Raw genomic sequence first — 25430 nt, 5'->3', positions numbered from 1 at the left:
TTTGCTTTGTGTAACGTTGCTTTAGATTAGATATTGTTTTTGGTTTGTTTAGTAAGGGTGGACCTCCAATCTTGTTTTCTCCTGTTTTTGTTAGTTAGGGAGGTAAGCCTTTTGTAATTTGTTTTGCCCTTTTGTTTGTTAGGTTAGTCTTATCTCCCAGTCAGAATTGTGTTGTCTGTTATTTTGGTGGTAGGCCACCCTGAAGCCTTAAACGAACATATGTTATGTATATATTGTTTCGTTCTCTGTAAAATAAATAAGTTTGTTGATACCTAACCTCCTAATTGTTTGTGGCTGCTTGGGAGACGGGGAAGATGGGGCCTTTTTGTGTTGCGTCCTAGGCACCCCTAGACTGGGGCGTAACAACGGCGGAAAAAAGGCTCCGTGCGCCAGGCGCATGGTTAAAAAAGGCTGACCTTAGGTGTGTTTTGGACGTAACATGCAATAAACAAATCAGAGATCATCTCCCATTCCCTTTAAAAGCCAGGCGCATTTGGACCTTGGCTCATTGCTATTATGATGAAGGATTTGCTAAACAGGAAGGAGAGAAGAAACTGATCTGCTAGTGCATGAAGTGAAAGCGTGCGAGCAGATCATATAATACTATTTCACATTGTAATATTTTGTGTGTGTGCTGCTGCGCGTCTCTGTGTGTGTAACAAGCACAGTGTGTGCGCGCTGTGCACGAGCAGGCTCATTTTACTAATGCGCTGTTAAAATAACAATGAAATGCTGCGTTACTGACTTTAGACCAGGTTTTGGTTGGTCAATGGCGCGACCACTTCCCTGCTGCCTCGAGATAGCAACACGCCAAGAATGCACCTGAACACACCTCCCTGTAAAACCAGCACGCCCATGGGCGCAGGTGCATTTGCTATTTAAACGATGCGGGCGCTGGACGGGAAATTGACAACTGCGTCGGTCTTAAACTAGCAAAGACACTTGGTTCGGGCTTTGCGCTGCGCTGCAAGATAGGGCCCTATTGGACGGGCTACCATTTCTTGTTCAAACCTTTTTCAGCCTCCAAAGTTGTCATGCACCTAAAAAAAATTTGGGAATTTTTTTGTTGTTGATGGTTCTGGTTTGTGGTTCTGTTTTGCCCATAGAATAAACAAAATTTGACCAGATATTAGCCATGAGAGACGCCTACTTTCTAACCTCAGCGACTTGCCGTACCTTTCCTTTAAAATCACCCACTCTCTTCTCGCATTCTCAGACAGTTTCTGTGTATTTGTATGTTATTCGTTTGTTAAAATAGCATGCCAAAATTGCGTCTGATTCTGTGTACTGCTAAATGTCCATGGTTCAGCTGAGAGTGTTGGCGGACATGTAATACCTGAGTGAATCTGCAAACACTGGTGAGCAGTTTGTCTTTTGATCTTTTAGTTTATCTCAAATCGGGACGTTCTCTTATTGCCTTTCCAAGTGATCAAAGCAGTCCTTTGGAGAAACTGAGGTGTTTGTGTCTGCATCTTTGTAGTCATTAGTACCGATGTACCTGGATGTCATACACGAGTCTGGAAACCCAACCGGTTAACTGAAAAATATCCACAAATCCTTAAGACTCGCTTGACAGACAAACAACTGCATAACAGAAACCAACCTGCAAACCTAACGAGCTAAAAGAGAAAATGTTCCCAGTGGGAGACTGTCCATCTGCAGGGAAGGATGTGATTCTAACTGACAAAGGTTAGGTTGGTTAACAAAAAAACAAAAAAAAAAACAGACTCTTTGGGGAAAAACGAAGGCTTGAATTTCCTGGGCAGCCTGCAGAAGCAGCAGCTGACGGCGCACAGGGCTCAAAAGGACTCAGAAACTCTGAACGCTGCAAACATCCTGCGAGAGCGGCTGAGAAATGAGCTACTGCAAACCAATCAAGCTCCACCGACCCAACACGCTCTGAGCTTTATCTGCGGCACGCGTATGAAATGACCCCGTCGCCATTGTTTTCCTATACACATTTAGACTTTGTTTCTTATCTCGCTGGCAGAGACTAGAATCGCAACTCAGAAATGAGGATTGCAACACTCGTCGAGCGAATTGCCTCTAAAGCATCCAGTATCGAAAAATGGCTCGAGTAAATATCATCAGCGTCAGTGAGCCAATAAGCATGCAGCATGCACTAATAATGTTTGTAATTGGCTGTCTAGCGTTACTAGGGTTGGGCATCGTTTGGATTTTAACAATTCTGCGCTGCTTACTGTGCTCCAAGGCTGCAACACAACAAGCGCCTGGCCGCTACGGAAACCAAAACTTGCGTATATTGAATTGGAAAGTGATGATCGGATTTGAAACCAAATCCTCAGAAGGATTCCAAATGATTCCAATAAAGAAACAATTCTACTGGAATCGTAATTATTGGAAACGATTCCAAGTAGGAATCGATTCTCGATGCCCAATCCTGAGCGTTACACGTCATAGAGACAGGCAGGAAAAACTCTACGTTACGCAGAGACAAGGCTCACGTAGTAGGAGCTGAAAAATAAATGAAAAGATTTGTGCCGTAACGTGTAATGTTGTAATTTCTTTTTGTTTTATAAAATTGGTATCGAAAAAAAAGTATCGTTTAGGAACCGGTATCCAAGTCACGGTATTGGTATCAGTAACGGAATTGAATAATTTTGAGTGATACCCAGCCCTACTGATTGATACTGTAGTACGGTTCACAAACTTCACCCTCGGCACCAAAAGATCCAATTAATTTTTCATTTTCATGTTGACTGACTTTATTAATTACTAAATGGGGCATCAAGGGTGCGATAAAGTAATGAATGTGTGGTTGAAATAAGATATGCATGATTACATTTTGTACTGTTCCAGATGTTTGTGGCAGCCAAAAGATGTACCCTCAATAGGAAGGAGAGTGTCCGTGTACAGTACATGACGTTCAGAAGATATATGCTCTGTAAAGATTAGAGATGCACCGAATCCAGGATTCGGCTGAATATTGGGCTTTTTGACGGGGTTCGGTTTCTGCCGAACCTTAGAATTTTTTCCCACCGAACCCTACGCTTGCACTGCCCGTGCTACGCTGGTCGACGTAATGACGGCGCCGTTGATTACGGGAAGGTGTTTACGTAGGTGGAGGGTTCAATGCAGTAGGTTGTAAGAAAGTGAAAATGGAACTTGTGAGCCGAAAACATGTTGTTTGGCAGTACTTTCAGTCAAAAGAAGGCCATTCAAGTCCAGCTACATGTTCAGTTTGCAATGCCGATTTGTCTCGTGGTGGCGAGGACCCTAAACTATACACAACATCACCGCTGTTAAAACATTTCTACAGAGAATCTACAGACAGCAGCCAAAATGCAGCAACTTCAGGTAAATAAAATGAAAAATACACTGCTGTGGGCGTTGTTTACTTCATTCATGTGTTTACTGTGTTAATGGATGGTGTTGATGGAGGATGGGAGTAGGATTCTGTATTCGGCTTTGGATTCGGCAGAATCTTAACCAGTGTATTCGGTATATGGCCGAACCCCAAAAATTTGGATTCGGTGCATCCCTAGTAAAGATATAGTGCCGAAATGAGATTTAAGAAACTGTTCTTTGTTTTGGTAGCCGGACTATTCCACATGTCACTCTTATGTAGATATCTTCAAGTGTTACCTAAACTTTTTGAAAATGGGTCAAATTTGGCCCTGAGGACAACAGGAGGGTTGTAAGGGAGCCGTTGTATGGAACAGTTGAGACATTGCTTTTAAATAAAAAAAAAAAAGTAATGGTTAAATAAAATGTTCACACTCTATATACTATAAACGTTGCAAACCGTTTTTGCAGCCTCAGAGGGATGGTGAAACCCCACGTGTGCAAATAAATGATAGTCTGCATGTCCTTCGCTGGCACACCTCTGTTGCAGATAAGCTAGGTGTAATATGTGTAATATCCTTCAGCTCGCTTTTGGCATCTGGGTAAAACTCATAATATGCGCAAATACAAGATGTTGTGTTTTTCTTTGACACTAAGACTAAGTCGTCCGTGCTGGCATATCACTGACGTGCTGTGACGTAACCCTTGTTTTGCTCCCTTTATCTCCTCCCAAATCTTTGTCTTTGCTCAGATTTCCATCCTTGTTACTCCATCTCACAGCATCCCATCTGTTTTCTCCATCTAACCCTTTATTCCCTTCCCTCCAGTCTCTCAATTTCTAGGTCACTCTCGATCTCTCCCTCACTTTCTCAGCTCCACACACTTTACTCTTTCTCTCCATCTCTCTCTCCCTGCATCCATCTCTCTCCAGCTAAGAAAGATTAAAGTGGAGGCAGAAGGCGTGTTAATAGCCATCAGCTCATCCTGTGCAGGCACTTCCCGGTCTGCACCGCCTACCTGCTTAATTAGTCGAGAGGCGAAACTCGGGCAATTAACCTAACACACACACGCACACTCACACGTACGTACAGTATGCCCTCATAAGAAGCCTGTATGTATATTCATTTCATAATCTTACATCGCACTGTAATATTTTATATTTCCCAAAAAAAAAATGCTTTTTATCTTTATTGTGCTACAAATGGTGATCAACCTTTTCATCCTGCAGCTTTTACATCTGCTGTTGTAAACATTTTGTCCAGTAACTACTGTATGAAACACACACAAAGTCTGTACCCTTACAAGCAGCACCATGATGTTGCAATGGTCAATGTTGCAATGGGGGTGGTGTCTTTGAGGCGTTATTATGGAACCCACGCAACTTCTAGCCAAGAGCCACCCTTCAATAGCATTCACAAGCTACTATTGGCCAGGCGTCCATGCTTACGCTAGGTAACGGAACCCCATTTGTACAGGTCCTATCCCCTGACCAATCGGCTATCCTAACCTTAACCACTCGAGGCCAATGCCTAACCCCAACCAATCGGGCTACTTCGTAGGGCGGGACTTGCCTAGAAGCAAGTCTAACGCGTCTTTGAGGTATCATCGGAGTCTTAACCAAATGTTTTGTCCATGTAAAAGCAGAGATGTATAGTCTGGATCAAAATATTGGACAGGCCATCCGCCATGCCGACGTTGCATTCCCCAGAGCAACGTTGACATTGAATTCATTGCCACGTGAAATGATGCATTTTATGTTTTTCATAAATAGAAGAGCAGGGTAATAAGCATCCACACTCTGATGACATGTGATTTTGTCAATATATCTAAGCGGGATACTAGGATTGGCATCCTTTCAGGCACTCTGGGGTGAGAACTGAGAGCAGAATCAATCTGCAACGTCACAAAAAATGTCTTCCGATGTTAAACATTTTTTTTTTTTGTGTTACCTCATCATTGTTGGCTGCTATCCATTTGCTCCTTATGTCTGTATACCACCAGGAGTATGGGAGATTCCAGGCACTACTGTCCATGCATCAGTTTAACCTGAACCAAGGCCAGTCATTTACTCTTGAGGTAAGGATCGGCTGAAATGTCCTCACTTTGAATAATATGTCCTCACTCTGATGGTCTAAAGCCTAGGACACACACACACACACACACACACACACACACACACACACACACACACACACACACACACACACACACACACAGCAGGCATCCACCAGTATTTTCTAATTAGTCCACAGAGCTTTAAGGAACAGTGGTTGAGTTATTAATAGCCGGCTCCCTGCCACATTCACAGCCTATTAATGGGCAGAAGATTTGATAGATATGCCAGCATTATGTTCATTATTTTAGATGTTTATCACCCTTTATATCGTCATTTTACCTAAATGTAGCTATTGCGTTTATTTTGCAGTTCTGACAGAGTTCCCACAGTGTGTGTTAAAAACTGAGTTATACTCAAACCTGAGCAAATCAGATAAGACCGTAACCTCGGCAAGGTTTAGGGGCCGATCACACCGAGTGTATTTCTGGGGGTTTGACGGTAATGGAAGTTAAAATATTTGGTTTACACTTTACTTGAAGGTGTCTACGTAAGAGTGACATGACACTGTGATGAACCCATGACACTGTAATGACACAGTCATGACACATGAACCCTAACTTGTCATGACAAAAACCGAATTACACTTAATGACAGAAGCATTATGTCATAAACGTTTATGACTTGTTTATAATGTTTATGACACGTTCATGACAGTGTCATGTCACTCTTGTGTAGATACCTTCAAGTAAAGTGGAACCAAATACTCTCAACGTTTCACCGGAAGACGCAGAGTCGCACACTCTCGTCAATGTCACACTTGGCCCAGGCAGCCAATCAAAAATCAAGCAAGAGGCGGGCTTTACTACTACTTTAGACATCTGTAGCCTGTTCCTCATCTCTGTCTGAAGCTAGAGGCTCGAAGATACATTCATTGCTGCTTACGGAACACACCTTCATCTCAGCAGTCAATATAGGTGTTAGGAATGTAAAAAAAAAAAAAAAAAAAAAAAAAGACAATGCCTCAGGTTCTACTGCATCGATTTTAATACTGGGAAAAAAAACTACTACTCTTTCTGCTGTTGATGCTAACATTTTCTGTTGTGATCGGTCAGTTTTAGCTTTTCGGATGCTCAATTTGCACATATGGTGTTGTACTTGTTCTGAATACCTGGACATGATCTGTATGAGACTCCACTGGATCGTATTTGGTTATATTTCTTTATGGTCTTTATGTTTTTTAATGACTGCATTAAAATACATTGTGTGGAATTATGTCTGCAAATCACATCTCCTCAGTGGGACACCAAAGTACTGAACAGAACTGAACCCTACACCCTGATGACGTCCCCTGGACACTGGTGTAAATCGTGAGCCGTCAGTGATCCTCCTGTTGTGTGAAGACGTGAATAATAAACCTTCCTGGGTCCTTGAGCTCTCACAGCTCTGATGACTTATTACCAGCTGTATCAAAGCTGAACGCAGCGCTACAGCTCCGCAGAGAGGAGGCTTGACTGGGTTTATGACTGCAGTGTGTCTGTGTGTGGTGTAGTGTGTGTGTGTGTGTGTGTGTGTGTGTGTGTGTGTGTGTGTGTGTGTGTGTCTTCCTCTGCAAATGCCTACAGCACATGTCTAAAGTCAAACTAAGAGCACAAAGAATTTCACATAACAATTGAGGTTTTAAGTCTTACTCCACCTCTCACACACACACACACACACCAGTATTGTCTAATTAGTCCACAGAGCTTTAACGAACAGTGGTTGAGTTATTAATAGACAATTTTATATACCACATAACAATTTTGGGTTTTAAGTCTTACTCCACCTCACTCTCTCTCACACACACACACACACACTGCATGGACCGAGGGCGTGCGGTGTAGAGGACATGCGAGACCATTCTGCTTTCCCTTGACCTTTAGCTGGAAATGGAAATACCCATACAAAAAGGACAACATATTAACATTGTGTGCTTGTCTGTTTGTATGTGTGTATGTGTGATCTGTTTGTATGGGTGTGTGTGTGTGTGTGTGTGTGTGGGGAGGAGATCTTATTCACCCTGCAAAAGGTCTCGTGGCTATTCTCTGCTTGAGGTAAAACCATCTTGGGGATGAAGAATAATGCCACAATGTAGAATATTCCTTAGTATGTTTTCCAGATTTTGTTATCATTTTCTCCACTTTAAGCTGCGCAAGATTGGCGTTTTATTTATGTAAACAAGACTAAAACTCCAAAGTCCCTTCAGTGGCCCCTAGAGGCCTCCATATTTCCTCATTACACTGTCTTGGAAAGAATGAACAATGTTGAGGCAATCTTGTCCATTTCATAGATTATAAAATGTCTTGCGTACAAAGTTGACAGGTTGCCCTGTGGGTGGTGCTAGAAGAAAGTCATCTGGGCAGCAGGAGTGTGATATAGGCAATTTGCCTGATAGATTTCGATATTGCATATTGCTTGAAATGGCAGAAGGGTGCTTTACAACAGCTTGAGTATCCTCACCTGTACAAAAAAAAACAAAAACAGATCATGCTCTAAATGAGGATAGAAGAGTTGCCTGTGTCCATGTTCTTTTCCTAGTCAAATATATTTGTTTATTGTAATGCTAGTTAGCTAGTTAGTTAAGGTGCTCTAAGCGATGTCACGCGTTACAACATTTTTTGTCACCTACAGCAAACATCTCCTCAGTATCTGCTAGCTGCCTGTCCCCTGAACACACTGTAAAAAAACATCTCCTCAGTATCTGCTAGCTGCCTGTCCCCTGAACACACTGTAAAAAAAAAAAAACGCGGTCTCTGTAGACAGCCCAGGCTCCACAAACGGCAACAAAAACAAACTGCGCCAAACTGCACCACCAAACATAACAAACAGTGTTCCAGCCAATAACCGACAACCGATTTTGGGGGTGGGGGGTTAGTGCGCGGAAGGGAGGGGACGGGATGAGGAGGAGGGAGGGGCGAGCTAGTCTCCGTTTTGTTAGTTAGTTAGTTGGTATCTGAGGTGGCGTAATCTTGCTACTCCTGTGACTTCAGTGAAGTAGGAATGATGTTCTGCATTTTCTGTTTCTCCGTCATCTCCGACAGTGGCCATGGTGTCTGGAAAAGTGCAGTTGCAGGCTACCGGTAAGCTATGCTGTGTCGTCTTTTTTTCTTTGTAAGCATGCAAGTAGGTCGGGTGGGGGGGTCGAAGACTAGGGGGAATCACCGATCCTGCTTTTGATTTTGAAATTGAAAGCTACTTTCGATTAATGTCCGACTCCCCAAATCAAAGATCAAAGGGCTGCAACAGTGAAACATCATCTGACTGCTAATGGACATGCTGTAGATGTAGCCCGGTTTACCTTCTGATGATGGTGTACGGTCACTACTAGGGACGATTCTTTATGAAGAGCAACAACAACATGACTTAAACCTGAGAGCACTGTGCCGCCCAATTGGAGCAACAGAAACCTACGGGAGACGTCACGGAGACTACGTCCATATTTTATACAGTCTATGGTGTATATGTGTGTCAACAGAGGCATATAGATTAGAAGGGCAAAGAAAGTAAGTTGTGTGCCAACAGCAAAAGGTTAAATACAAAGATTTTACAAAAGGTTAACCTTGATGCTCCTCGAGCTTCTCGCACACAAACACAGTCTCGCAGGCCCATGAGTCAGCATCGGCTGGCAGTTTGACGGCTGCTAATCTGCTCTGAATAGACAGAGGCAGACAGACCGAGAGAAGGGAAGGAATGTAAAAGCTGAGATATGACGGAGGACATGACGAAATGATGAGTTGGGGGCTAGAAAGATAATGAGGGCCCGCCGGGCAATGAAACGATTAGAGGAGCGGAGGAGGCTAGAAAGAGACATGAGTGGAGTGAGCAGAGAGAAAAATGAAATGACGAAGCTTCTTCGGGAAGATTAACGAAAAAAAAAAAAAAAGCAGCAGCTCTCTTCCATCTCGTCTCCCTCACCATTCAACAGTCCCGAGCCCTGCACGGCATTGTGGGAAAGTTACTGTGCAGCGTGTGGGTTATGAGACAACCCTCGTCCTCCCCCAGTGACCTTTCGGATGGACTGTTTCACTTCTGATCTAACGTTGACATTTTCATATCAGACAGCGTCTGTTCAATACGAAGCAGGGAGAATATTCTGAAGCTCGCAGGGTACACTGGGTCAACAGGTACTCAGGTAAGGTACCGAGGAGAACCAGTCAGTCATTCCAGAAAAATGCGGCGTTTTTTTGTGATTGTTGCGGGCAAAAATCCTTGATTATGCGGCACGTTTTCTTAAAAAAATGCGATGGAATATGCGGGATATTTATGCAATGTTATGCGAAGAAATTGCGGGAACTTGCAAAAACTGCGGTTTCATCGTGGCTTCATCGCGGGGTTTGCAGCTTTTCGATGATGTTCACGTCGCGTAATTACGTCACTTCATAACGTTCCCATGGCAACAGGGGAAAATGGCTGCTCTTGTGTGAAGTAAACGCAACATTTTTCAACTTTCTGCTAAGATATATACGTGACTTTTTTGCAACGAAAATGCGGGGATTACGAAATCATGCAAGCCCCGCATATTTTGCGCGAAAATCGGCAATTTATGCGGCGTGGGTTGAAAAAATGGGCCCCCCGCATAAATATGCGGACTTTGGCTGATTATGTTTTGAATTATGCGATCGCATAATCACGTTTTTCTGGAGGGACTGACCAATCGTGAAGTGTGTAAAGTGTAAAGTGTAAGTGCTTTTTAAATCCCATTGGGGGACATTGGTAGCCTGGATGCCAGCCGAACTTAGCCCCGCCCACAACATTTGAGGTCGGGAAGTTCGGCCTGGACCTCGTTGTGTAGCAACTATGCTCGAACCAGAGCTGTTCGGACCAATCAAATTGTCAGGGCGGGCCACGTCACCGCGCTTGGGTTGAATTCATTTACAACAAAGGTGGCTGCCGCTGGAGAATTGAGATGTGTAGATTCCGCCATCGCGTCTGTTATAGAAGATATCGACAGCGCATTTATTTGAAAAGATGAACAGAGAACCGCGATCAAGGCATCTGCTGATCGGAAAGATGTTTTTACCGTCCTTCCTGCGGGATTCGGCAAAAGTTTAATTTATCGGCTGGCCCCGATGGTCCAACCAATCTAACCTGATTGGTTGGAGGTCTATCCAATTGAGTGCAGAGGCATTTATTTTCCTGGTTGGGTTGAAACACGCCCCATAATCACAGCCCAATGGAGCAGCATCAGACTCATGTTCTGACTAGAATCTGAGTGTGACCACGTCAGGCTAGGACATTGGGGTAGTGTTACACCATCCAAGTCTATATCAAACTGATATATCAATTGTTATACAAGGCTAATTAATGGCTTCTTTCGGTTTATTTCACTCACCACTGCGGAGTTGTAAAGTAAAGATGTTCCATATATGGTCTGGCTCAGGTTAAACCTATTGTAAAACTTGGAACAAATACATACAGAGATTTCAGAGATTGAATACCATAGAATTTCTTTTTTTTTTTTTTTTTTTTTTTATCTAGTTTGACAGTCATAGCAGAAAAAGGTTATAAACTACTTTAAGGTAGATTTTTTTCAGGGCTAAATTACTTGGTATTGGATCGGTGCATAGACTCACATACTCGCCGATACCAGCATTAACATAGGCAGTATCGTAGGCAACTCTATTGTTAAGACATATTCAATCCATATAATTGCTGATCACTGCCAGTATTGGCACTACCTACTGCTACCAGTAGCAGTTACCGTCCCCCTAGTCTATATCGACGACGAGTCATTTAGGTGGATTGCTCTGGTTGCCGCCAGAAATTCTGCCGGATGTCCCACATTCTCAGCCGGATGTCCGTCCCCTTCCTCTTTCTTTGCGTTGGCGTTCTAAACTCTGGTGGATTTCTGAGGACTATGGTTAACCTATTCTCAGATCTCTGCAGGGTAAATCCAGATAGCTAGCTAGACTATCTGTCCAATCTGAGTTTTCTGTTGCACGACTAAAAGAACTTTCGAACGAGCACGTTCCACCAAAACAAGTTCCTTCTCGAGGCATTTTTGCAGAGGCACCATTGCTCCGTCGGGCGCTTAGTGACCGACCAGACGATTGCGATTGGTTTAAAGACATGCCAATAAACCAGAGCACGTTTTTCTCCCATCCCAGAATGCTGTGTGGACTAGCCAGACCCTCCTCCGCAGCGCTGTGGAGGAAGGTGTGGCAATGCGCGACTGCTGTCCCCCTAGTGACTAATACTGCTAGTGTTGTGTTGATAGTTCTAAGTGCTTTTCCTGGAGCTAACTGCTATCAGCTCCGCCGTTTAATTTGCGCCCACCAGTGTGACTGACTAGCACGGCAATTATTGTCCATCTCCTGATCACGTATTTTTACTGAATATCGGCCAATGACGACCGGTGTGCGATTGATTGGGGCGTACCTAAGTATAAGCCTTAAAACTGAAAAATAGAGAGCTGCTACCTTTACCAACCAAGTTGATGGTTGAAACATGCTGTGCAGCTGGTACTCTGGGGCTTGCCAGCCTCGCCTTCTTGTGTCGCTGAAGCCAAAATGAGGCCTGTCTGCTCTGCGTACAGGGGTTTTGCCTTCTTTTGAATGCAAGTTATCATGGAGGCCAACATTTATCTGCTGAGGGAAAAAAAGAGGCAAAAATATATTTGAAATGAATGCCTGTGGAGCTCTGACTGCAGCGAGTGTAAGGGTATTAGGCCATTATCTGTGTTTAAAATACATCCGGGGAGCCAGGGCAGCCGAGCAGGAGGGGGAGGGGGAGACTCTGCAAAGAGAAACTCCAGGGAAAATACATTTTTAAACCGCTGACAGAATGTTATTTGTTGACATTTACCCACAGAGAGCCCCAGATGTTTCAAGCACGACCACATTCGCCACATTTCTGACTGTAGTGCCAAGGAGATTAAATACCGTCTTCAGCAAAAGGGCACAGGCCACTGTTCCAGGGACTGGACTGCACTTAAAACCAAAATCAGCCAACTCTTCCTGCCAACAATGAGTCTCAAATGAAGAACAGAACATAAAAAATAAAATGAAAAGGAAACCTCTCCAGAAGTGGTCCAATCCAAGCCCCGATTTAGGAGTTGTTATTTCTGATTTAGAGCAACCTCTACAGCTGCATCTCACCCACGTTGGTTGCCATTTTTCTGGCTCTGGTACAATAAGATGGCTGGATCAGACTTTTCTTATTCGATATCTCCTCGCTTGAACCGGAAGTCGTTCTGGTCCGCCTTCGTGAAGGCCGTTTCAAAGCTCTTATTCCTGCCGCGAGGATTGAGGAGGGATCTCTGAGGAGCTATGATCAAGGATAATTATATAATTTATACTTTTCCTCCTTTTCCTCTATACTCCTACACATGCACAAATGGACAGAGATGTCAGAGTGAGTGGGCTGTGTCTTGCCGTTGCTGACTCCGCCCACAGAGCAGACAAATTCACATGACGCTTCAGAGGAAAGGACGTCTCAACCAGCTAAAAACTAATTTTTCTCTTCTCACATGATATCCTCCCTTCTGGTCGTAGATATATATACCCTAACGTCAGAACCAACCAAGCAAAAAAACTCATTCATTCCCATGGCAATAACCCAATTAAATAAGATGTGGGGAGGGGTATGACTGGATGAGGAATATATGTAAAGTACTGTGCAGTAGTTTAATTTATTTATGACATTAGGCCTTTTAAGGAAGTGCAACATACTCCTTTTTACTGTATTCTATTTATTGATGTGTGTATGTTATGTGTTAGATAAATAGTGCTGTAGATGTCTGGTTCAATGTTTGTGTTGTGGATTATGTGTCAATATGACTGTACTGAACAACAAATTGCCTCTCGGGGACATTAAAGTTTTCTAAGTCTAAGTCTAAAGGCCCAGACACACAGAGCCGACGGCCAAACGTCGGCAGAAAAAGCAGTTGGGCTGATCAGTCTTCCCAATTTGGTCAGAAAAGTGCCTCGGAACACACCAAAGCGACGAGTTGTAATACGTCTCCATAACAGCAGGCGGCGCTAATCTGTATTGTCGCCCAAAACTGAAAACCGGCAGCTGATTGAACGAACGCGTCACGTGGGTCTGGTTTCTCCGGAAATTCAAAGCCAGACTGTCATGGCGGCTCGTTCAGAATACGATCTCATATTGTACTAAAATAGTTCACCGAAACGTGTTTCTGAAAACATTTTAAGAGAGAAATAGGCCGTGCAGTTGCTGAATCTGTCTTCATTTCAGATCCACAAAGGTCAGTTTAAAAAGATTTTCGTCAGATTTTGAGAGACTCTAGTCACGCTCATTCCGCTCCCCGTTTCTGGGTTAACACTCCACCAATCAGATGGGTCATTTGAGTCTGACTGCCGGCAGTGCCCGCCCCGCCGATTACACGTCAAATCGGCCAAAATGAAGGCCGACGGCCCCTCAGACGGACAACGGCACGGAACACACCCAACAGACTCGAGTCACTGACCTCGCCAGACTGTCCAACGGCCGATTATCGGCTCGGTGTGTCAGGGACTCTCCCATTCTTCCTCGGTAGGACGAAGGAACGCGGGGAAGGGAAGGAAGCGAAGGAACCGGGGATGCAAATTAAGAACCTGGGATAAAGCCGATGACTTCACCATTCTTGATCCCACCTACAAAGCTCTGATTGGCACGGTTGGGAAAACGTTGGGAAGCACGTCTGCAGATCTTCAACTCAGAGGTGAAACCCATAATGTATACAATAGCGATGCAAGATATTGTAGATGATCTCATCTGTATTTTTTATTTTTTATTTTTTATTAACCCTCAGAACCCGAGCGCGTCGTAGACGACACAAAACGGCACCTCTGATTAATATTTAGATAATTTGATAACGGTTTAATGTAGAAACTTACCGATTTTTGCTGCTAAAAGCTAAGGAGTTAGCCATCACGGGGGTGTCTTTGGTGTCTTTGTAGCCTTTACAGAAGGTTTTCTATCCAGCCTGGAACTTGTGCCTCTTTTTGGAGTTGTTCAGCAATATATCCAAACGCTTACATCCTAGATTTATCCACTTGATGTCCATAATTTATCAATTTTCGGTCATTTTTGCCGCTAGCTCGATGCTAGCTGCCATTTTGAATATCCCATGATGCTTTGAGAGATTGTGTTGACGTCTTTCAACCAATGGGAAGGCAGGTCCGTCATACAAAGAGTATATCGAGTGGAAAGATAGATCGCTCCAGTTTATTACCGTTCTATAGAGAAGATTGTTTTGAGATGTGGCATATATTTGGGCCTTTTTTGAAGAAATGTAAATAGTTTGTCCTTTTACATGAGTTATTATGTTTATTTTTGCACTGCATGACTCCAAATATATAGGAGAACTGTTTTAGAACATTGCTGTGTGTGTGATTTCAATAAATATGACATTATTATTTGATTATTGGCATAAGTGAATGTCATGAGGGCAAAAGCGTCTGGACTTTTTTTGAAAAAATGTATATATTTAGTCAACTGTATAAGTTATGTTTATTTTTTCACAGTTTGACTCCCAATACATATGGGAACTGATTTAGACAGGAGATTGGCTTAGTTTTTATTGATCTGTCTGTAATATCAATATATATTTGTGAGATTCATGTTCTGTTTAATTTATTTATTTGTCTTTAAGGTCATACAACCTATTTTTACATTCAAGTGACCTCACTGTAGCACAAATATTCTAATAGCCCAGTTTGTCCTGAAAAAAATGATGTTCATAAATTGACTGTAGACAACAGGGTTGATGTTTTACAAGCTTTTTTAGAAAATAAAACCAGACGGACAATGAACTGTAGAAATGCCCTTAGTGTTGGTAGGGTTAACACCAAACATTTCTCATGTGGACAATGAAGGCTGGACAATTTTAGCTGAAACTGTAAATGTATAAAAATTTAAAAAAGGGACAAAACTGGGACTTTGAAAGTAACGGAGATGTTTTCCTTATACCAGGGGAAAGTACACATGTGGGTCCCAACAAATGGGTGAATAGAATATACAGCTGTCTTTGTGTATGCATCAGCGGGTTGTAATTTGAGAGTGAGAGGTTTTACTAAAAATTTCTCAGGTGGAACAAAACTGTAAAAATTAGTCTAAGAGTCGGAGTATCGGTGATGACCGCGACAGATACGCTGAAGACAGAGAATGACTGAGAAAGAGTGAAAGGTAAGAAAGACTACAAGAGACAGCAGAAGAATGAGCGATGGAAGAAAGGAAAGGAAAGAGTACAAGTGACAGGCAGAGAAAGCACAACAGAGATCCGAACCCTTGCTGTAGGGGTTTCTGGGTAAAGAGCATCAATAATCCTTCTCTTTCTTTGCTTCCCTCCCTTCTCTTTTTCTTCCTTGTCTCCATCCTTCATCCTCGGGATGTTTTTCAGACTCCGAGCGCAGAGGATTTCATCATTCTTCTCCCGGAGGGACTTCTTCCAGTTTAAAATCATTGATACTGATTACCCCGGGCCCTGTCATATTGATTTTTGAGATTTATTGCTGGCCGACTCCCTTGCAGAGGTCTGTGGCCCCTGTGTCCCCGTGCTGGCAGTCATTTGTTAAACACTTTCCCCTCCTGACAAGGGACACGCCAAACTACGCGCAAACACACACACCCAAGCTTGTACATAAACGAAGCTCAACATGTAGAGCAAAGAACTAACCGCCGTTGTTACGCGCCATTGTTGCATTCACGCTATGAGCGGCGCAATAGATAGGTTGAACTTTTCTCTAAATTGGCCTGCAACTCCAAGTCAAGTCAAGTATTTCAGGCACTTTTGTTTTTCTCAAAAGGATACATTGTTTGGATGTGTTGTGAATATCTACTAGTACTGTAGATCTTAAAAGAATGGCTGTTCCTGGCAAAATGACACAAACACATGGTGATGCATACACAAACACACAGAGCGCTGACACTTGAGGGTGAGACTGGTTTGAAATAGTTTGAATTCCTCTTAAAGTAACCTGACACCATCCTTGTAAACGAGTGAACAATACCCGAGGGGAAGGGAGAGCGGAAAATCTGTTTTCAGGGTGTTGTCCTCTACCATTGGATGGATCGAGTGCCAAGAAGCTGGGACCAGCCTAAGGCCGGCTACACACTGGCTGCGTGGCGTGAACGTGTCAGCTGCGTGGCGTGTCCGTTTATATTTCGGCTCCCATGTTAACAGGTGAGAGCTTGCACACTGCCTGCGTGACACGCCCGTCTCAAAAGCATGCCTGCTAGAAATAGGACCGACGCCTATTTTTCACGCGACACGCAAGCGTGTTGGAAGCATTTCCAGGCAAAATAGAATAGGAAAAGATGTTTATATGTCATTTTGACACAGATACATATTAATACATGACATGTTGATGTTTGAAAGTCTCTAGGTTTTGACATAAATGCAGATATAAATATATTTAAAAAATAATAAATAATTATTGATTTATAAATATTGCACCTGTCAATACAGAACGAAATATTCTGTAGCCTATTTTGCCGTCAATACTGCCGACGTTGTCTTTGCTGTAATCAGTATAGGTATATATATATAAGTTTAACATGGCATTTCATTTTATCAATGGGAAACATCCATGTGTACAGACAAGGCTAGCAGCAGCAGCGCCGCGTCAGACGCGTTTCTGGCGTGTAAAGACAGAAAAATCCACACAGCCGCAACAGAAACGCCACGCTCACGCCACGCAGCCAAGGTGTCTTAGTATTAACCAATCACAATAGCCTGCACATTTTCATATATTGAGCTGTGACTTTTGAACTGCATTCTTTTTGGGGCGAGAAGGGACAGAGAAACAGCAAATCCGCTGACTGTGGATTCTCCAACCGGAAAGATCCTTGTATACAAGTCCCTATTATTATTCCAGTTTTAATAAACCACCTTAAATGAGAGAAGTTGTTTGTCTTCTGTCCTAACTGACCCGCTGGACCGCGTCAGTCGACACACCAAGTTGGTTAGACATGACCAATCCTAAGCACCGCTTCTTTGCACCCAACGCTCCCATCGCAGCTAAGCGAGGACAACTCTTCCCGAGAGTGTTCCAGCCGAAATACCAACATCACTGTCTGATGGGCAAACAAACTCTTCAGGTTATCTCCTTATAAGCGAGCAGTCATATTCCACATGAAACTGGCATATAGTCAGGGTGAAAACTGTTTTTTTGAAACATGGCACACTTGGTTGTGACACAAATAGAAGGGAAAGAGAGTTTCATTAGCCTCTAGAGGCCTCACAATCCTACAAACATGACAAGACATTGATTCATAACTGCAGATAAATATATAAATATTTAAACCCCACTATTCTCCCCCATACACACACACACACACATTGTACCAGCAGCAGCAGCCACTTAAGCTCCATTTTCTTCTGCTCCTATTATCATCCAGCTCTCACTCACTATATGACCATCAAGCACAGATCAGTGAAAGCAGGTCAGTCTCGCTCTCTCATTACTTCTTTCAGCCAAAGATGAGCCAGAGGAAGGACACAGAAAGCAGTCAGTGTGTTCAGACGTGGGAGTAAATCGACTGAGCAGCTGGGCGATCAGATGGATTAGGAGAATGACACAAAGTAGGGACCAGTCAAGAAAAAACAAGAGAGCAACAGGGTTCAATGAGGCTTTTGGGAGTGTAGACAACAATGCAGTGATAACACTTTTTTTAGCTTTCCTGTGTGTGTGTGTGTGTGTGTGTGTGTGTGTGTGTGTGTGTGTGTGCGCGTTTGTTTTTGGAATTCTCCAAATACCACAACGCACATTGGACACATTGCTGCAAAATGTCTGGGGCTCAAACGCAGAGTGAAAAAAATGTCCAAACTCGTTGAAATCATAGACACCGCCTGCTGCAAGAAACCCGGTTTAAGTCATCACAGCTTTCGTTTCTCTTGTGCACGCTCTGAAGGAATCTACAAACACGTGACACCAATCAAAAACCTGAGCACAAACACACACACACACACAGACCCCCTGCACGTTAGAACACTTTTCTTGGATATACGAATGATTAAACCTGAGCAGATTTATACAGGCTGCAACGGATGCAGCAGCATCGTTCGCTGTCGTCATCACGATGCTACTGTGGTGCTTGAGGTCACAGGTGCATGATGGGACTCTCCTGGGACCGACGTGACCTAAACCGCCCTGCATCGCACCGCAACCTGCATGACTAATGAAAACCAAGAATAACAAGCCAGGCGGCTGCTGTGAGACTGTCGGCAGCGTGGGGCCGGTGTTAGAGGGGAACTAGTACAACATGGCACAGTACAGTGGCACAGAGAAACAATATGCGTCTGTGTTTTTAATTATGTAAACATTAGGGATAGACCGATTATCGACCCTGGCTGATTATGTGGCCGTTTTTTGGCAGTTTTCAGATTGTCTGTATTAGCGTTTTATTTGCCTGATAACTGTTAAATAATTAAAAAGTGCTCTACTTTGGCTCGGCTCCAGCTCTGTGTCTGTCCCTCTCTCCGGTTTCGCTCACTACTGAGTCCAACGTGACATCATGACTTTGCATAAACATACACGCCACTTTCTAAAGCCAAGTGGCGTGTTATCTGTACGCATTTTGAGCTATCCGCGTGTATGTCTACGCCGTATACAGCACGTTGCATTTTGAGCAGCTATCCACGTGTATGTCTATGCCGTATCCAGCGGACGGGTTGCAGACTGATCTCAATAATCCGTCGATCTCTACTAAAAATCGTTAAAAACTAAAAAATAGTTTTTAAGGAGGAATATTAGTTCAGTTCAGCAGTATTGTCCATGGCATCTGTAGCTTTTCTGTTTGATATCTATCCCTTTGGGCTGCTGACTGATGGATTCTCGTCCTGTTAGCACACGTGATGACTGGTCCTATACCTGAATCTGAATTTTTTTTCCAAGTCAAGTCTGACTCTGCATTTTGTGCATTGCAGGTTTGGAGACAGCTGTTTGCACTTGTACGTCTTTTTGCAGACTAAATGCCTTTCTGCAGGCAGCGGAATGCAACAAAAACAGATTATCGCGTCTCAACGACATTAGCCCACAGTGACAATGTAACATGACAGAAAATTAAGAATACACGCTGTTGAAACAAATTAGGTATGTCGGGCAGGTTTCAAATCTGCAAGTACTGTAGTTAAATAAAGGGACCCCAAAAGCTCCCTGCCAGGAAAGATCTGAGTGCCTAGTGCATAGGTTGCCTTTACAATGTTCAACGTGCATACAAATATCAGAATGTTTTGAGATATTTGGCCTGACAAAACAGAAGATATGTAAAGACGAGCAGCCTAAAGCTGGCGGCGTACAATGAGCTGTTCGCCCGTCTGAAGAAGAAAGAGAAGAAAGATGTAAATGTGATGATGATGTGATGAATTTTTTTCAAGCCTGACTCTGCAGTTTGTGCATTGCAGGTTTGGAGACTGCTGTTTGCACCTGTATGGGTTTTTTTTTTTAAGACTAACGAATGCCTTTCTACAGGCACCTGAACGCAACATCAATAAGGATTCTCGTGTACCTAAACTCAATGACGTTACCACACAGTGATGATGTAACTTGACAGAAAATGAAAAAGACATGCCGTTGACAGAAACAAATTAGGTTTCTCAAGCAGGTTTCAAATCTGTAGTGAAATAATGAGACGCCAAGGGCTCCCCGCTAGAAAAATGCTTTTGGAAAGTCGGCGTAGGTTGCCTTTACAATGTTCAAAGTGCATCTAAAAAATAGTTTTGAGACATTTGGCCTGACAAAACTGAAGATTTATAAAGACCTGCAAACAAGAGCTGGCAGCTCACCCATCTGAGGAAGAAAGAAGTAGGAGGAAGGAGTCCTTCCAACACAGCTTTGAAACCAGATCTGGTTCAATAAATATTGGCCATGCCTATTTCTGCCTTGAACTTCTTTAATCCAATTCTTGTTACATAACATAACTTTTCAATGCATACTGTTTTCCTACAATCAACATTTCTTTTAAGTGTGACCAATGTGACGGACTGCCTTGACTTTTAAAACACCTTTTGCAATTGCAACCATATCAACTAGAGGTGGTACGGTTCACGAAAAACAGCCGAACTGCTCGGTTCGCTTGTCTCGGTTCGGAGCGTGTGTGCGTCGCGCGGTTCGTCAGTCCACTGTTAATGTGCACTAACCACTTACTGCAATAGTGCCCACTTTCGACACCTATGTTAAAACACTTACTGGAAACGACAAGGGGGGTGAGCGTGACGAACGCAACACATGGCAGCTGATTGGACGAACGCGTCACGTGGGTCTTGCTGATCCCGAATTTCAAAACAGACTCTTAATGGCGTCTCCTTCTGAATACGATCTCGTATTATAGAAAATAGTTCACCGAAACGTGTTTCTGAAAACATTTTAAGCAAGAAATAGGCCATGCAGTTGCTGAATCTGTCTGTTTTTTTGATCGACAAAGGTCAGTTTAAAAGACATTCGTCAGATTTGGAGAGGCGCCGAGCCGACCGCTCCTCAGGTGGAGTGTGGAGTGCTGCAGGTCATGTCACGTGTAGAAATGTCAAGTGGGAGAGATGAGGAAGGCTGCCCGGAGTTGGAGAATGCGCCAGCGTCGTATATAGTCTGGTGTGTGGGAACATTTTGGATTTCATGTTACCTATGATGACAGTGGAAATAAAACAATAGATAGAACTGCCACTGTGTGCAAGCACTGTGCAACATGCACATTTTAGCTATATCTCATATGTTGAAGTATATTTCTGGAGTGTTAAAGATTAAAAGAAAAAAATAACAAGAACTGTACAGAACCGAAAACCGTGACCCTAAAACCGTGATACGGTTATGGTATATTTTGTGAACCGTGCCACCCCTAATAGCAACACAAAGCAAGTCCACCAGGATGTGGCTAGCATTCAAAAAGAACTACTTCTAAACACTTTCTAGTCTTAAAAACAGAACATTCAGAGGATTGAGCAACCTTGGCAGAGTTCTGCACTCCGGGTGCTTTTTTGTAATCACCAGGGTATGAATGTGAACGTTTGTCTTTTTCTCTACACTGACTCTGAATCTAAAGATGATGATGACGTGAACATGCCTAGAATTTTCATCCTGTTTTTTGGTAATAATGCAAATGTCTTTTTTTTTTTTTTTTTTTAAATCAAATTCCAATAAAGCTTAACAGTGACCGCCTACTTTTTCAAGTGGCTTAAAGTTTTTTTTAAAGGCTCTGGTTCCGGAAGTGTTTTTACCCTGTTCAATATCTCCATTGAGGTTTCATTAAATGCTTATAATTAAATGCTTATATATAGAGTCTGGAACCGAGCCAACCCAGCTACGAGATGAATTGAAAACACTTGATTCGGCGCAAAAAAACATTTTCCAACGTGACATCACGACTTCGCGCAAACATACACGCCACTTTCCTAAAGCCAAGTGGCGTGTTATCTGTACGCATTTTGAGCTACCTGCGTGTATGTCTACGCTGTATACAGCGGACGGCAGTCTGCAACGTCACAGCGTAAACATACACGCCACTTTCTAAAGCCACGTGGCGTGTTATCGCGAGGCTACGGTTGGGTTTAGGAAAAGAACAAACGTGGAAAGGAAACATCACATGCGGGACACGAAGGAAACGTGAAACGCGGGACACGACCCCCGGTCTCCTGGGTGAAAGTCCTGTGTTTGACCCATCCACCACCCCGACCAACCTCCCTACGCGGATTTTCGCCCTTTCATACTACTCGCCACTGCGTCAATTCACACGCAATCGCATGCTAATGTAAGTCAATGGAGGCCAAACGGCGTTGGTAAACACGCTAAAAAATTGAGTATGCGTCTTGATAACACGCCAATAATGCCATACGAATTGGCGTGTCATACATACACCACTTCATGAGATCAGTCTGCATTTTCAAAAAGGCAAAAAAAAGGCAAAGGTACAAGACTGCGTAGAGAAACTATGAGATAAACTTCAATGGTAGCAGCCCGCTCCAGTCGCCCGCGCGTTCGTTAAACATGTCCATGGTAACAGCGAGTTCCTCCAATCAGAGAGGTCGCAGTTACACTTAGGATTGTGGGTAGTGTACTATTTCTCCATGTTTTTCTTAAAACAAGGTTGACTTCATACAGGGGTATGAACCATCGTTTGGCAACCTCGGAGCTCGTGGTCAGTCTACCTCGGATTGTTTAGACATCATGGCTGATAATCTAAATCCTTATGGAGAAAATGAACGAGATTTTTTACTTCCAGAACCACACTGTTGAGCTCTATGGAAATAATAAGAAACCAGATGAGTGCATCAGAGTAAATCAAGGTTAAGTAGCGAGCGAACCATTTTTTATAAGATAATAGAATGATTTTTGCACCGCTGTAAGAAATCTGATCAAGTGCAAACCAAGATGAGAATAGCATATCCTTCAGTTTGAGTGATGAATTCAATCATCAAATGTTCACTACTCAAAAACCAAATAACACATATGAGATGGTAGGGACAGACAGAGAGAAGAGATGCATACTTTACATCCAGGTAAAATAATGAGTTTTCAAATTGCTCTGCACTATTCAAATGCAATATTACAAGTGTTTGTGTATCACTTAATATGTAATTGTCAATGCAGACTCCATATTACACGTGTTTAAGATCTTGAAGATCCAAGAATTTAAGATGGGTGGGTTTAAACCGTTCTCAGCGTGTATTTATAATGATGGATCCACTGATGGCTCTGCAGGGATGATGAGGTTAATGAGCCCAATTATCAGCGTCACTCACATAGGTACTTATGTGCCTGTAATTAAGATGAAGCCATAGTCTGTCTGTTTCATCTTTAGTTTCTTGCATTACAAATTCAGAAAATATGAAAACAAAGATTAGGGAACATCACAATGTCATGATAATGACTCATTTTCAGGGCATTAGTGTTTGTTGACAAATTCAAAATCCAATTTATTCTTATGACCTTATCAGCTGAAACAATGTGACAGGCAAACAAAGTGATTGGGACTGAAATGAGAGATCAGGCGAGTTTGTTGCTGCCGTTTTTTTGTTGCCCAGCACAGTGGATCCGGAAACGTGGGTAAGATATGGAGTTCAAAGGAGTAAAGAGTAAAGATCTAAGCGCCATTGAATAAAATTACAACTTCTATTTGAATGATTGTATGTTGTTAAAAGTCTATATTTTATATATACTGCCAATCAGGCGAGCCGGGTATGGCTGCAGCCTGGAGACCTCCCGTCTCCCGAGCTTCGACTTTTCAAAATATGATTAAAGGTGCTATGACATGCTGCTTTTTGGATGCTTTTATATAGGCCTTAGTGGTCCCCTAATACTGTATCTGAAGTCTCTTTTATATAGGCCTTAGTGGTCCCCTAATACTGTATCTGAAGTCTCTTTTATATAGACCTTAGTGGTCCCCTAATACTGTATCTGAAGTCTCTTTTATATAGGCCTTAGTGGTCCCCTAATACTGTATCTGAAGTCTCTTTTATATAGACCTTAGTGGTCCCCTAATACTGTATCTGAAGTCTCTTTTATATAGACCTTAGTGGTCCCCTAATACTGTATCTGAAGTCTCTTTTATATAGACCTTAGTGGTCCCCTAATACTGTATCTGAAGTCTCTTTTATATAGACCTTAGTGGTCCCCTAATACTGTATCTGAAGTCTCTTTCCCGAAATTCAGCCTTGGTGCAGAATTACAGCCACTAGAGCCAGTCCCACAATGAGCTTTCCTCATTGTGGGACCGGGGGGAGGAGCCGAGAAAGAAACAGGAATGATGCACTTTGTCAATCAGATGTATTTGTCTTTTTAAAAATGAGCTGTCATGTCACATTCAACCGCAGTTATTAATAATAATAATTACTTCAGTCTCACAGTAGAGCATCTTGAGGAAACGCTTCCCTACTGGATGATTCCGCACCTTGCCATTAACAAACATTTGAAGAATGTTGTCATTGGAAGTAAAAAAGAAAAGATTAAACATCAACATTCTTATCACAACACATTATTCCGATGTTGAGAAGTTTTTTACAGCCGTTTCGTGAAGTCCATAGAAAAAAGTTCCTTCTCTTTTTCTTTACTTCACCCTCAACAGTTTGTACATTTATAGCTACTGCTGACTCCGACACGGGCCTCTTAACACAGGGGATATGTCGCCACATTTTTCCTTTCGTCTGTACCTCAGCTCAGCTATATGTGTCACAGACTAGCGCTGAAAACCACTCCACCCACCACTGTGGCTTGTATAAAAGGCAAAGTCACCCGCCACTTTGAAAAAGTACCCGCCATTGGCTTGTGGCGGGTGCTAATTTCCCACCCTGGACACACATCTAATGTAATTGTTTCGCAATTACATTATAATAATGTATAATTTGTTTTCAACCAATGTCATAATTTAGAATTACATAAATTGCATCAGTATTATTTAGTGATTTTATTTGGTAAGAGTAAAGTGCTTTTATTTTGAAGTCTCCGCGCAAGGCCTTTTGGGATGCTTGTGAGTGAGAGAGTCGGCAAGCTAACAGCAAGCAAAGCACGGACAATTTAACGCTCCGATTAAAGTTTTAAGGTTGTTACAGCGGATGTCAGCGAACTAAGGAAATCTCTATTCCCCTGTGTACAGCATGCAGCCAACGAGGTATGTTTTGTGTCTGTATTTTCTAGAGCTGGGGGTAAACGATTATTTATTAAACGATTAATCGGGCGATTATTTTATCGATTAGTCGACTAATCTAACGACTAATTGGACGATTAATATAACGATTATTTTTCTGTTGCTCGATTAATAAAAACCATAATGTATCTCAAATAAATACCAAAAAATTCTTAATATATTTTATTAAACAATTTTGCACAGCAAAAAATCTTCTGCTTTACACAAATAAAATAATTATTTTACTATTATACAAAATGAAAGGCCAGCCTGTTTACTCTTTTACAGTACCAACATAACTCTCTTGTTCAAAAAAATCAAGTTGTAGTGCAAAAAAGAAAAACACTGTGCAGTGCACAGTACAGACATTCCTGAGAGTGTTTAACACAACATAACAGTCCCAACATAAAACCTGATGCATAATCAAACTGACTCTCTTAACTGCTATTCTGTAGGTTTACATGCTAATGCAGCTGTG

At 42.6% G+C, this 25430-nt stretch overlaps 1 protein-coding gene and 1 long non-coding RNA gene across 4 annotated transcripts in view; one reads left to right on the top strand and one right to left on the bottom strand.

Annotated features, from left to right (window-relative positions):
* sgcd (sarcoglycan, delta (dystrophin-associated glycoprotein)) overlaps positions 1-25430 on the bottom strand; it is a 375763-nt gene that overhangs the window by 223563 nt on the left and 126770 nt on the right. The gene's annotated exons all lie outside the window — the stretch shown is intronic.
* On the top strand, positions 2079-22106 carry LOC116055892. Its single transcript, XR_004106433.1, has 3 exons — positions 2079-2160; positions 5524-5536; positions 22096-22106. It is a non-coding gene; the product is annotated as an uncharacterized LOC116055892 (long non-coding RNA).

Source organism: Sander lucioperca, chromosome 13 (assembly GCF_008315115.2).
Source record: "Sander lucioperca isolate FBNREF2018 chromosome 13, SLUC_FBN_1.2, whole genome shotgun sequence".
Taxonomy (NCBI): Eukaryota; Metazoa; Chordata; class Actinopteri; order Perciformes; family Percidae; genus Sander; species Sander lucioperca.
The sequence above is the reverse complement of the archived record's forward strand: the minus strand, read 5'-3'. Positions and strand labels throughout refer to the sequence as shown.